Here is a 12,657-nt window from a genome sequence, read left to right as displayed (position 1 = left end):
CACCAACGACCTCCACAGTGCAGGGGTGAAGGTATCACAATCCACTGTTGGAAGAAGACTCTGAGAGCAGAAATATAGAGGCCATACCAAAAGATACAAAGTACTCATAAGTAGTAAGAATTGGAAGGTCAGATTGAAATTTGCAAAGAAGTACAGAGATGAGCCTCAAAAGTTGTGGAACACAACCGTATGGACTGATGACACCAAGATTAATTCATCTCTACCAAAGTAATGGAAAGGCCAAAGTGTACCGATAGAAAGGGACTGCTTATGATCTAAAGCATACAAGCTCATCTGTGAAGCATGGTGGAGGCGTGCATGGCCGCTTCTGGAACAGGCTCATTAATATTTAAAACCCCATTTAAAACCTCTGTTGATAGGATGCTGTTACAGGCCACAAGGGTCTGATAGTCTGTGTGAAATGTTTGACAAGGTAGCAGATGAGAACAAAGGAATATATTTATTGGGAGACATGAATATTATTTTTTTCACCAGACATTAACAAAAAACTGCATTAAAAAAAAAATGTTCACAATAGCTAATGCTCGCAATTTGGAGCAGCTAATTAAGCAACCAAACAGAGTGATCACTATTGGTAAAGGTGTATGATCCACATGCATTGATCACATATTTACTAATGCAGGAGAACAGTGAACAAAAGCAATATACCTATTGGTTTCAGTGATCATAATGCAATAGCAATATGCAGAAAGGCTAAAATTCCAAAAGCAGGATCAAAAATAGTATTTAAGATCATTTAAGCTATTCTGTTGTGATTTGTATGTGGAGGATGTTGAAAATATATGTTGGTCTGATGTTTTCAAGGAGAGTGAACCAAACATTGCACTTGAGATTTTTAGGGAACTGATAACTCCGGTCAGGCCAAACACGTACCTTTAAAAACCTTAACTGTATGATCTGTTAATGCACCCTGGATTGATGAGGAGTTAAAGAAAAGCATGGCTGACAGAGACAGATCAAAAAGGACAGCATTAAAATCTGGCGATTTTTTTGATTGGCAATCATGCTGTAAACTAATAAATGATGTAACTAAACTGAAGAGGAAAAAGATGAAATTATATTATGAGGCTAGAATAAGGAGTATAAAGCATGATGGGAAAAAGCTATGGAGTACCCTGAACAACATAATGAGCAGAAAGAATACTTTGACACCATCCTACATTGAGTCAGACAGGGTATACATAACCAAACCATTAGAAATGGCAAGTTATTTCAAGTATTACTTTACAGCTAAAGTTGAAAATTTGAGGCAGGGGATTTAAAAATCTAGCTGTGAAAGAATGAATGCAAATATTAGAGATAAGACAAGAAGAATAAAGTACGCACTTTCAAATTTTCCAAAGTTAGCACTACAGAGGTAGTATTAGTAGAGGTACTATTGATGTCCATTAAGAATGATAAATAATATAAATGGTAAACTGTTAAAGATGGTTGCTTCTCAAATTGCTACTCATATTATTAATTTAAGTTTTGAATATAAAAGCTGTCCACTAAAATGGAAAGAAGCTAGGGTGATACCTCTTCCAAAGAATACTGAGAGCGCCTTCACTGGTTCTAACAGCCGACCAATTAGCTTGACACCAGTTGTTAATAAAATTCTAAAAGAAAATGTATTCTATCAAATACAAGACTATTTCTCTGAGAACAACTTGCTAAGTAAATACCAACATGCTTATAGGCAGGAGTACTCAACTACTACAGCACACAAATGACAGGAGACTGGTTGAGAGAGATAGACAGGAAAAATATGGTGGGAGCAGTACTACTCGATTACAGTGCAGCCTTTGATGTAATTGTCCACGGACTGTTAGTTGATAAACTTAGGTGTAATGGCTTCACCCAAACAGCACTAGCATGGTTGGAGAGCTATCTTTTTAGTAGAACTCAAGGGGTTTTTTTAATGGTTGCTCCTCAAAAGCTAGACAGGTTGTGTCTGACAGTCCACAAGGGAGTTCACTAGGTCTGTTACTATAGACCATCTTTACAAATAACTTTCCTCCGGTGCTGAAGAAAGCCAAAGTGTCCATGTATTCTGATGACACAACAATATATGTACATGCGCCAACAGTAAAAGAAATCAGTGATATCCTAAACACAGAACTAACAGCAGTATTAGAATGGGTGACTAGCAACCGATTAGTTTTAAACATACAAAAACCAAAAAGCATTATAATCCAGACAAATCATTCACTGAACAGTAAACCCCAGTTAAATTTGATGATGAACAATGTTACTGTTGAGCAGGTTGAAGAAATAAAGCTCTTGGGTGTCATTTTACAAAGCAATCTGTCATGGACAAGGCACATAGATGAAGTAGTTGCAAAGATGGGGAAGAATATATCAATCATAAGGAGATGCTCTGTGTATTTGACAACAGAACTGGTCGAGACACTAGTCTTGTAAATGGTCTTGCTCTTATATAGCACTTTTCTACCTACTCAAAGGTACTCAAAGCGCTTTTACAGTCAGAAACACATCCACCCATTCACTCACACAAGCACACACATTCACACACCAGCGCCAGTTGCACTGGGAGCAACTAGAGGTTCAGTGTCTTGCTCAAGGACACTTCAGCATACGGCACACTCGGGGGATTGAACCGCTAACCCTTCGGTTCATGGACAATCCGCTCTACCTACTGAGCCATAGCCGTCCCGCCCCTTGTCACAGCTAGATTACCGCTCGGTGATTTGGTCAAGCACAAACATGAAGGACCTGTGAAAACTACAGCTGGGTCAAAACAGAGCAGCTCGTCTTGCACTTAAGTCTACAATAAGGTCAAATGTAGATGAGATGCAAAACAAGCTCTCTTGGATGAAAGTCACTGAAAGGTTGAAAGTATCACTCCTTGTCTTTTTAAGCAATATTAGATGTTAAAACAACCTACCTGTCTATATAATCAATTAACTTTAAGCTTGGTTGTACATGCATATCAAACGAAACAAGCCACAAGAGGCTGCTATCAACTGCCTGCTGACAGTGATGTATAGAGCAATGGTAGCATGGAATGCACTGCCAAAACACATTATTGAAGAAAAAACTAAATCAAGCTTCAAAAGCCAAATGAAAAATCATCTAGCAGCTCAAAGGAATTGAGGTATAGATTGGACACATATACATAAGAGTGCACACACACACACATACATATACACATAGATATATATGTCGGTATTTTTGATTATTGTAATGATGGTGATTGTTAATAATGACTTGGTTGGTGTTGGTTATTGTTATTGACATTTAGGAATGTTATTTCATTTACCGTGGGTTTAGTTATTAATAGTTTAACAAAAAGTTGTGGTTTTGTTGTTGTCATTGTTTTATTTTATTTGTTTTTTACAGTTGGACCCCAGGAAGAGCTGTTGATGGGCAGCAGCTAATGGGGATCCCAATAAACACAATAAACACAATGTAACTGATGATGGTAACAGCAGAATGAATTCTGAAGTGTACAGAAGCATTTTGTCTGCCAATTTACGGAGAAATGCATCCAAACTAATCAGGAGGAATTTTATCATGCAGCAGGACAATGACCCAAAGCACACTGCCAACAAGACAAAGGACTTCATCAGGGGAAAAAAGTGGAAGTTTTTAGACTGGCCAAGTCAGTCACCTGACCTTAACCCAGTTAAGCATGCATTTCACCTCCTGAAGAGGAGACTGGAGGGAGAATCCTCCAAAACAAACAAGAACTGAAAGGAGCTGCGGTAAAAGCCTGGAATAGTTCACAAACGAAGAATGCAACAGTTTGTTGATGTCAATGGGTCGCAGGCTTGAGGCAGTCATTGCAAGCAAGGGTAATTCAATTCAATTCAATTCAGTTTTATTTATATAGCGCCAATAACAATACAAATCGTCTCAAGACGCTTCACAAAAAACAGCCTGCAACCTCCAGAGCAGCCTGAGGGCGACGGTGGCAAGGAAAAACTCAGGAAGAAACCTTGAGCAGAACCCAGCTCATATGGAGGGACCCATCTGTCACCAAGGAAATAAAAGCTGACATTCTGAACTCTTGTGTCATCCTTTGATCTTAAACCCAAAGTGAACAACAAAAACAAGGAAATTTGCCTTATATTTGCCTTTGCCTAAAGCCCCCGACTCTATGAACGATCTGCAACTAGCCAACAGTCTGAACGAGTTTTAGACCACGTTTACACGAATACTACCTTTCGTGTTAAACTGCATAAGTCTTGCACGTTTGGGTCGACCGATTTTTCAGTGACTGGAACCACACGACAATAGGTGGCCTACTGGCTTGTGACGGTGCTGCATCAGAATATTGACCCTTGTTGGGTGGGTAGGGCAATGTATACTGTTCCTTCACCACTACCATGAGCTAAAAAGGATTACGGACTGTAATTCAGACTGAATGTTTGTATTCCGCGCAGGGTTGATTTGCATGCTTCACCTCTTCATCTTGTTTTTTTTGCTGTGTTCTGTAGCTGAAATAGCGCTACACATAGTTCTGGGATATGTAGTACAGCCTTCTACAATTAGACGAGGTTTTGCAATGGATCGATCATTTACAGAGAAATTCTTGAAACAATGCCAAGGAAAACTGGAGAGAAAAGGATTGTTTTGGTACGTGTGACCGTGGCCTTCCTGTCACACAAAACAATGAGACAGTCCTGACAACATCCCCCACGACCCCACCCTTCAGCTCCAGCCCACCAGCTTCACAAGTCCCACCCAGCAGGAATAGAGGCCCCTTCAAGACTTTGCAGCTTTGTCCTGGACAACTGAGTGGATTTTTCTCAGGTTCTGGCGGACTCTAACAAACTCCATTAAGTGGGCATCACCTTGTGCCTCTTCATGTTGTTCTTTCTCCCTCTAAGAGAAAAAGAGAAGCATTGTCACTCAGTTACTCATGTATGGTGTTATGGTATACAGATGGTAGAAGTATTATTCAGCAAAAATTTGTGTGTACATACACACAGACACATACATTTTGCAGGATAATATTTCAAAACTAGACAATTCCCTCTGGGAAATTTTGAAAGGGCTACAGGAGCTAATGCCGGGGGTACCATCTCTGTCAACATGGGAGTTAGCACAGTTAGCCTACATTTAGCACAATTAGCTTACAGTGAGCACAGTTAACCCACAGTTGGCACACTTAACCCACATTTAGCACAGTTAGCATACAGTTAGCATAGTTAGCTTACAGTTAGCACAGTTAGCCTGTGTGTGAGAGACTAATGCGCGCTTTCACTCTTCCTGAGTGTATCAGTAACTGTAATAACATAAAGTTACCTGTGTGTTTGTGTGTGCATGTGTGTGTATGTGTGTGGTGCGCTTGCACGCGTCTGTGTGTCTGTATGTAGCTCTAATAACATAAAGTTACCTGTGTGTTTGTGTGTGCATGTGTGTATGTGTGTTTATGTGTGTGGCGTGCTTAAGTGGGCGCGTGTTTGTGTGCATGGGTGTGTGTGTGTTGAGGGTGAGGAGTGCGCGCTTGCACGCGCATGTGTGTATGTAACTGTAATCACAAAATTACCTGTGTAATGAGTGTGTGTGGGTTAGGAGGGTGAGGAGAGCGCGCTTGCGCATGCATGTATATGTGTAACTGTATTCACAAAGTTACCTGTGTAGTGTGTGTGTGTTGTTGTAAGTTAGCACAGTTAGCCTACATTTAGCACAGTTAGCTTACAGTTAGCACAGTTAGTCTGTGTGTGAGAGATTAATGAGCGCTTTCGCGCGCATGTTTGTGTGTCCTACTACTCTTCCTGTGTGTATTTGTAACGGTAATAACATAAAGGTACCTCTGTGTTTGTGTGTGCATGTGTGTGGCGTGCTTGTGCGCGCCTGTGTTTATATCTGACTTTGATATGTTTTTTGTCCTCCTGGAGTAAATATTTTGGACACACTCGTGAGTTAAACACAAAGGTCCTTCTCCTTTTCTCAGAAAATTTTTGCATTGGAGTGAATGGAGAGCAGACAGGTACTTTACCGCGAACAGAGGCTCGCAGTTTAAATTCTGTACGTCTCACTGCTTTGCTGAGCACATTGTGAGAGACACAACAAGTTTGTCTACAACTGTGGGAAAAATCATGTGTCTAGTGTGTAAATTGTGTCCGGGACGAGTGTGGAAAGAGAAAAATGTCAGGTGATTTCACACACGTTCTCTCACATTCCACACTCTAAAACAAGTTTTTTCATCATGGTCATTGAACTGTGATTGATTAATAACGATTGTGTCTACATTTTGAAGTTTAAATGAAGTCTGTAGGTGAAAGTATGCTTGAGCAGTAGACCTTTGAAAAACTGTTTTTTTTTGTTTTTTGTCCCATTCATTTTCAATGGGAAATTATTCGCAGTTTTTCGCGACTTATGTCGCAAAAATTTGTATTTCGGAAAGAAGAGTAATAGCACACCGATCCCGATCAAGCCGCACGTTTTGATATATACGAGTTATATATCATTAAGGGACGAAAAAAAGGAAGGAAGATGAAAAATAAGAAGAAACACGTGGAATAACAACAGGGCTTGGGGCTTCGCAGCAAAGCTGTAGACTGGAGCCTCAGGTGTAAACAATATCACAAATTAATTTTGAAAAATGAATGACACTGGTTGTTATGCATCACATTTATGTGAAAACAAATACTGAACATATATTTGCCTTCTTTGAATAAGAAAATATTTTAACTCTATTTGAAGATGGACATGGATCATTACTAGGTCTTGGAAGTGAATGAAATCAGTTCTGTACTTGCTAGTGCAATAAACAGGATAATACAGGTCTGAAATGAAATCAGTACTGTAAACAAAACAAAAAACTAAGTAACATGGGACAAAATATGCCCCCATTAATCATACAGATTTAAACCATACAACATGCCCTTGTGTGTGTATATATATATATATATATATATATATATATATATATATATATATATATATATATATGTATATGAGAGAGAGAGAGAGAGAGAGAGCGAGAGCGAGAGAAGCTCAGGAGAGTCCAGCATGAGCTGAATCTCCTTGGGTAAGACGGATTACAAAATGAAAGTGGAGAGGAAGCTGGAGAACAGCCAGCACCTCGACCATTACCTCCCCTTCACCATCTCCTCCTACTCCTCCCTCACACCATGGCACCCCCAACACCAGTCTTGGAGAAGGCGCTGTAACTTCCCCCTTCACTCCCCCCACCCCCTCTCCCTCACAACAGAGGAGGTGAAAGGTGAACTGAAGCGAATGCGTCCAGGTAAAGCAACAGGACCTGATGGTGTGTGCTTGAGGCTGCTGAAGGTCTGGGCTGCACAACTGGCTGAGCCGCTCCAGAGGATCTTCAATGTGAGCCTACAAACTGGCAGGGTCCCGGTGCTGTGGAAAACATCCCAGTTTGGTCCCAGTTCCCACGGTTGGGCGACCACCAGTTATCAATGACGACAGACCGTTGCACATTTTGAAGACACTGGAGAGGCTGTTTCGCTGTCTCCTAAGACCACAGGTGGAACATGCGCTGGACCCCCTGCAGGAGCATCTAGGCATCTAGGAGTGGATGATGCAATGCTCTACATGCAGCACATCAGGCACATTTGGATGTACCAGGTGGATACGTGAGGATAATGTTCTTGGATTTTTCAAGTGCATTTAACACCATCCAGCCCCTGTTTCTCCAGAACAAGTTGGAGGACATGGGGGTGGATCCCTCCCTCACTTCCTAGATCACAGACTACCTCACAGGGAGGCAGCAGTTTGTGCGACTGAGGAACTGTACATCATCAATGGAAGTGATCACACTGGGGCTCCTCAGGGGATAATTCTGGCACCATTCCTGTCAACCCTGTACATGTTGGACCTCAAGTACAGGTCTGAATCCTGCCGTATTCAGAAATACTCTGATGATACATTTATTGTGGCTTCGATGTGTGTAGTGAAATGCTACTCATGTTCTACCAGTCTATGGTTGCCAGTACTCTTTTTCATGCTGCAGTCTGCTGGGGGGCAGCATGAATCAAAGGAGCTCTAAGAGACTGGACAGACTGGTTAAGAAGGTGGGGTCTCTGATTGACAGGAAGCTGGACTATTGTTGAGAGGCGCACATGCAACACAGTGCAGTCCTGAACAACATCAGGCACCCCCTTCATGACATCCTGGAGGGGCAGAGAAGCAGCAACAGTGGGAGGTTTCTCTCACTACACTGCAGGACTGAGAGGTTCAGGAGGTCCCTTGACCCCACAGCCATCAGACTGCACAACGCCACTGTCTAAATGTTTTAAAACTAATTTGTAAATTGTAAATTCTTCAACTGTACGTAGTTTTTATGCAGTAATTCATATTAACATGCTGGTACAGCCCATACATATATATGCTTTCGCACATATCTACATATTTTCTTGCACTGTAGATCTGGTGATTTGTTGGTGTGTTATGTTGATGTCTGTGTATGTTCGTGGACAAGCTATTGGACACTTGAATTTCCCTCAGGGGATGAATAAAACATTTTTCTATTCTATCTACCTCAGATTGTTTCTGTAGACGTCTGAGCAGCACATCCTCCAAAACAGTCCTGCTCTGTCCTTGCTCATCCTGGTCGCTCTGCACCTTTTTCCTTCTTTGCAGGACTTGCTGGAGTTCTGACCTGCTGCTCAATGCAAGACCCCTTTGCCCACAGAAGAGAAGAGCTTGAGTTAGATGATGAAATAGTGAAAGTGGATTGTTATGGATTTGTTATCGATGTTACTGGTAGTTTAATTGTTTAATTGTTGTTGTTGATTGTATTAATAATAATATTATTATTGATTGAATATGGTTATTTTATTTTGTAGTTGTTACCCTTGGTAATAACTAATGAGGATCCAAATAAATAAATAAAGAAGAAAGATTTAAAAACAGGATGACTGGTCTAGTTTTCTAAGATATGAATAAATGAAACAACTACACTATAACAGACATGCCTTGGGTAAAACACTGGACCAAAATATGTTCCCAATCATAGACAAGCACCAAGTGTTATAGCTGAACTTGCATTTGTGTGCGAGTTAGTTTTTAATGGGTAAATGAGAATTTACCCAAGATTTTCCATTTTTAACACTATTTTTTTTAAAAAATGAGCAATGGCACTTTGTTCACCAGACAACAGACAGGAGACTAGATAGTCTTATTGGGAAGTAAAAAGCTATTGTATTTTGTGGCTTTAAATAATAATAAAAATATCTCATCTCCCCTACCACTTAATCCTGCACTAGGGTGTGAGGCAGGGTACACCCTGGACAGGTCGCAGGGCTAACACTGAGACAAACAACCATTCACACTCACACTCAAACCTAGGGTCAATGTAGAGTCACCAATTATGTATGTAGATGTAGAGCACGTCTTTGGAGAGAACCCACGCGAACACAGGGAGAGCATGGCAACTCCACCCACAAAGGCCGAGTGGGACTCAAACCCCGACCTTCTTGCTTGGAGGCATCAGCACTAACCACAGAGCCACTGTGCCGCCCATAATAAAAATATATACTAATATAATATATATTCAATATAATATATTCAATTCAGGGCAAAAAAAAAGAATATTTTATTTAATTATAATTATTCAGTATACTTAGGATTCAATATGTGGCACATTTACTCTTTAATTACCATGAGGTCCATACTTGTTTGGAAACCAACAGCATTTTTAAAGATTTTATCTGCCTATTTTTTATAATTAACAAGGGCTTAAAGTGCAGACTGTCTTGCTTTATTTTGGCTCAAATGTAATTTGGCAAATTACTAATAAATAAAATATTAATGTTAAATATGTTGTTGAGAATCCTTTGCAGGCAATGACTGAGTGTATTTTGGAACCCATTGAAATCAACCCAAAATGGGTTTCCCACTTTATGATGGTTTTTCAGCTGTGACTGCAGCTCTCTTTGATTGTTTTTTGTTTGTGTGCCTTTCTGCCTTTAGTTTTGCATTCAGTAAGTTAGATTTAGGAAAATACAACTACTTCAGTCACATCATGGAAGCTGTGCATCACACTTCTTCCACAGTGTTTTACAGGTGATGTTGTACGCATCTGGTTCATAAATTCTGCCGAACCTGTTCAATATTATTTTTCTTTTCCTGTTTTAACCAAATAGTTTCCCAGGAAGCAGCTTTGTTGAACAAAAGCAAGTAAAGCAAGCTTTTAAATACATAACCTTTTCAAAACAGTCTGAAAGCAAAGAAATCAAAAACATAAAAGGAGCAAGTGATAAAATTACTTAAAAAAATCACACAAATCCACTCCAGCTCACAATATATGAATTATTTTTTGGGCTAAAGTTGTTTTGTTTAAAGCAGTAGGTACAAATTCTCAGACCATTCAACTTACTTTTAGGACATGCTGCGTCCAGTTTGGAAGAACAGTATAAGGTCTGGGTAGAAATGGAACAATATTCTTTTAACAGGTGTCATACATGAATCGTGCTTATACACAGATTAGCTCAGATTTGGTATCATCATTAATCAAACCTCTGAAATGAGTGGTGTATGAACAAAATGCAGCACAAATAGGTACAGAATTGGTGTGTTCAACAGTTTAATGAAGCAGCCACAGGCAGGCAAACAACTGCCATAGTGCTGGTCCTCTGATACCCGAGGCTCCGGGTGGTAGCTCATGAAGTGATTGTATTGAAGAAGTGTGTCAAAGCGTGGTCTGAACATGTGACCAGTGACGTTTGCTTTGAGAGCTAGAAGTGTTGTATCAGATTGCGTATTTTGTTGAGAATCACCGTAGATAGATAGTATGCTAAAGAGAGAAAAAGCTAAATTAGTTATGTAGTTAGACAGACTTTGAATTTGTGCCTGTCCCAGGTGAAAAATTACATCAGTCTGTAATTGAAGAGCACATCTACAGAGTATACGATATGCCAAATAAGTAAAATAGAAACATAATATTCAACACATATTATCATCATTATTACTGTTATCGTTATTATTAATTCACCATCACTATTAAATCACCATCTTCCACGATCTACTTCAGTCTGTGTGCTTTGTTCAGCTTGCCAACATGGACACTGCCGGATTTATGACGTGCCGTGTAAATGACACGCCCCCCGTTGCCATTTTCAGTGGTTAGCGGAGAATAAACAAAATGTGAGCAGACAGCAGGGGAGGTTTAACTGAAGATGCAAAATGGAAAAGCAGATACCGGGTCAAACTCAGCAAAGATGCCAAGGACAGGTACTTGGGCCGTGACTCTGAGTTTAGAAATTGGCCTGAAATTAGACAGAACCAAGCGATCCAGGTTTTTCTTTTTTAAAAGAGGCTGCACGGTGGCATGTTTAAAGGAGGATGGGATCTATCCTAAGCTGAGACACAGATTTATAAGAAACTAAATAAAAGACCTAACTGAGCTAAAAATCTTTTTAAACAAACAGGATGAGATGCTGTCAAGTGGGCAGTTAGCAGGACTTAGGTGTTCAACAATTTCGGTGAGTGCAGAAAGTGAAACAGGCTCAAACGGATTAAAAACAGCTGAGCTCAGTGTTGGAATGGAGGGGTTCCTACCAGCACCACATGCCTCTCCTCCACTGTCTATCCTTCCACATCTTTTCTGTCCTTTGTTCTCCCCCTCCTCACTGAGGTGTAGCACTGCCCTCCCTGCCACACAAGGTTACTACACTCAATAAAGATCAACAGGACAGTTCCCAGGGAGGGCTGGTGATGGTCAAACTCACGCACTGAAGTAATAAAGCTTTCAGCTGCAAGAACATAACTGCATCAACCTCATATAATGTTGACACCCTGCGGTGTTCAACTATGCAGACAAATGCAGACAAATGCGAGAAAAAAAAGGAATGGAGGGGTTCTGTGCATGCTGAGGGAGTGGGGATTTAAAAGCAGAAATCTTATTCCCAAAAAACTGCAAAAAGTCCTCGCACAGAGAAGAAGAGGGTTCAACAGAGACAGCATCACAAGGGTTCACTAAAGAGTCAAATACACTAAAAAGACCCTGAGGTTTGTGAGCGTTTTTGGAGATAATCAAGGAAAAATATTCAGCTTTATCTGCTTTAACAGCCTGCTGATTAGTTGAAAGACAATCACGGAGGAGATCCCTAGAAATCTGGAGATGGTCCTTTTTTCACTATCTTTCCACCTGTCTACATGCACGTCTGAGCGCATGAGTGAATTTGTTCAACCAAGGCCCGGCCTGTGGCTTTACGCGCTTTAAAGTCATTGGTGCAATACAGTCCAAGATCTCAGTACAGAGAGAATCAAACATCTTCATACAGACATCCACATCAACATTGCCAAAATTATCCTAGTTTATACATCTCACCCATAAGTGTTTAAATAAGCTATTAACGGTCGTAAAATGAGCTGTGGGAAAATGACAAGAAAAGGCAAGGGGCTAAGATCGAAAAAAAGCACCTGTGAAGAAGATTTTGTCGAAAAAGATGCCGACGCGGAGACCACTGAGCAGGCAGGTGCTATTGCGGCTAGTGCTACTGCTGTTGCATTGAGGTCATGTAATATATCAATATTTTAGGAGCAATACATCAAATGAAAAGCGCCATTGACAATGGATTTGACAAGCTCAAAGAATCCCTTTTCAGCCTTAAATTGGCTTTTGTGTGTACAACAGAGGATGCCATTGAATCACATGAAAAAGGCTCTGCTGCGGTATGGTGGACTTCCTGTGTTCATCTTTCCTGAGCT

The sequence above is a fragment of the Mugil cephalus genome, chromosome 1 (genome assembly GCF_022458985.1).
Source record: "Mugil cephalus isolate CIBA_MC_2020 chromosome 1, CIBA_Mcephalus_1.1, whole genome shotgun sequence".
Lineage (NCBI taxonomy): Eukaryota > Metazoa > Chordata > Actinopteri > Mugiliformes > Mugilidae > Mugil > Mugil cephalus.
The sequence above is the reverse complement of the archived record's forward strand: the minus strand, read 5'-3'. Positions refer to the sequence as shown.